The following is a 2,718-nucleotide window of genomic DNA, read 5'->3' as shown; positions in this document are numbered from 1 at the left end:
TATTTTCCTCGTCATCCACAGACTCATCACAGAATATCTTGTCAATCTTTTGGATTTTTGCCAATATGTTAGGTAAGAAATGATATTTCAGTGTACTTTTAAATAGTAGCTTTCATATTGTGAATGAGGTTGATTACCTTTCTCTATGTTTAAGGGCCATTTACATTTCTTGTAAATTACCTAAGGTATATAAAAGTGTATTATCTACATACTTTTTATAGAACCGTTGGTATTTTTCCTAATTTTTAGATATTAGATCTTAACCACTTTTGGTGATATAAATTGCTAATATTTTAGAATTTGTTATTTGACTTTGCTTGTGATGTGGAGTCTTTGTCATTGATGGTTTTATTTTGTCATGCAAAGAATTTTTACATTTATTTATTTTTATTTATATGTAATCAAATTTATTGGCGATTTTTTCTTATTGATTCTCTTTTGTTAATTATACTCAGGACACTTTTCTCCATTTTCCAGTTATAAAAAATTTGTGCATGTTTTTATCTAGTTTTATTGTTTAGACACATCCATTTGGAATTTACACTAGGTTTAGTGTGAGGAATGGATTTAGTTTTACTTTTTTCAATGTAGTTATTTAGTTGTCACACCTTCTCTTATTAAGAATTTCATCTTTTCTTCAATGATTTCATATGTTGCCTTTATCATAACTAAATTTCCAGATGCCCTTGAACCTATTAATGGATTTTCAACTGTTCATTGATGTGCCTATATACTCATGAGCCAAATATTACATGATTTAAGCACAGAGGCATTACAATCTATTGTAATGTTATACATTTTGTTATTTGTAGAGCTATCCCTCTCATCATTTCTTTGCCTTCTGATGGTTTTTCTGGCTATTCTTGTTCTTCCAAATGTACACTATAATCAACTGGCCCCAGCTCCAGGAAAATACATGGAGTACGCCAACTTTATAAATTAAATAAAGAAAAAATTACCTCTTCATGATTTTGAGTCTTCCTATCCAAGAATATGGTTTTTCTATTTGTTTACGTCTCTATTTCATTCTAAGGAATATTTGATAGTTTTTCTCATGTATGCTTTAGACATTTCTTATTATCTATGCTTATAGTTGTTTTCATTTTGTTTTATTTTGTTTTGTTCTCATTATATTTCTTTAACTGGTTGTTCATATGTATGAAGAATATTGATTTATGTATGTTGGTTTTTATAATTTGTGGCTTTACTAAATCCCCTTACTGTCTATAATAGTTTTCTCATTGATTCTTTTGCATTTTCTAGAGAGATAATCATATTGTCAGCAGATAGAAAGTTTTAGCCCATCATTTCCAATTCTTATGCTGTTAATTGCTTTGCTTACCTGATTGTATTGTTTGTACAGGTTAATTTTATTCTTTTCATTACCTGTGAATGTAGAGTCAAATGGCTTGTCCAATGACCTTCTAAATGAGATTATAGATTATGATTAAAAATATTATCTTTATCTCAATTCTGTTAGAGTCCCGATCTTATCATTGGTGTCAATACTTTTGTGCTTATATTTCCTCTCATTTTAATAAAACGATAAGTGCAAATGTGATAAACTATTACTGTGGTACCAAAATCACCACTAAGGGAACAAATAGGGCAAATATAGTCAAGTGCCAATATTGGGCAGCAGTTAGCACCTCCGTTATGGGATCTCCTATGTGATCTTATATGAAAAAGCAGGTTCTTGAGAAGGAAAGGACTTTAAGAATGTTAAAAATAATGCAGAGAAGTGCAAGTGGCGCACGAGTTAGAATTTTCAAAAGTTGAAGACTACCCATACTTCTTTTCTACCTGAAGGAAGATATCTGGGACAACTCTCTCCTTTAAGATACAAATTTTTACAAATTACTCATGAGGATACCCACATTTTTCCCCTATTAAAAGCTTCATATTAGTACTTGGAAATTCTCTCTCTCTCTCTCCTTTTCTTTCTCTCTCTCCCCCCCCCGCCCCCCCTTTCTTCTACTGGAAGAAAGGAAAATAACTTTTCCACTCAAAATGTCAGCTCTCATTCTTCTACCTTACTTAATTCTTTAGCTAGACTCACTTGATTTCACCATTTATCAATAACCATCCAGGCAAGACATCCCATTAGCTTTTACAGAGGCTCTTTAAACAGAGGCTCTTAAAAATTATTGTTTTATTATAAAGTAATGTATACCTATAGTAAAAGATAAATAGATAGGCATAATATTCTTTTGCAATTCTGTTATCCAAATATAAATATTAACACTTTAAAGTATTTCGTTCTATTTTAAAAATATATTGTTTAAAATGGTGGATATATGCCATTATATATTTTCAACTCATACACCAAGAGTGAACTCTAATGACACTATGGACTTTGGGTGATATGATGTGTTAATGAAGGTTCATAGGTTGTAACAGATGCACCACTGTAGTTCAAGATGTTAATTGTGGAGGAGGCTGTGCATATGTGGGGCAGGGAACACAGGGAAAAATCACTGTACTTTCTGCTCATCTTTACTGTGAACCTAAAACTGCTCTAAAAAATGAAGTCTATTAAATTTCAAAAAATATACATATATTGTTTTACGCAATGTTCCTATTCTATTATGGGCAATCTGTTATTTTCATTAATAATACTATATGTGCATATGTGGGGCAGGGAACACAGGGAAAAATCACTGTACTTTCTGCTCATCTTTACTGTGAACCTAAAACTGCTCTAAAAAATGAAGTCTA

Source organism: Pteropus vampyrus, unplaced genomic scaffold (genome assembly GCF_000151845.1).
Source record: "Pteropus vampyrus isolate Shadow unplaced genomic scaffold, Pvam_2.0 Scaffold146, whole genome shotgun sequence".
NCBI classification, from domain to species: Eukaryota; Metazoa; Chordata; class Mammalia; order Chiroptera; family Pteropodidae; genus Pteropus; species Pteropus vampyrus.
The sequence above is the reverse complement of the archived record's forward strand: the minus strand, read 5'-3'. Positions refer to the sequence as shown.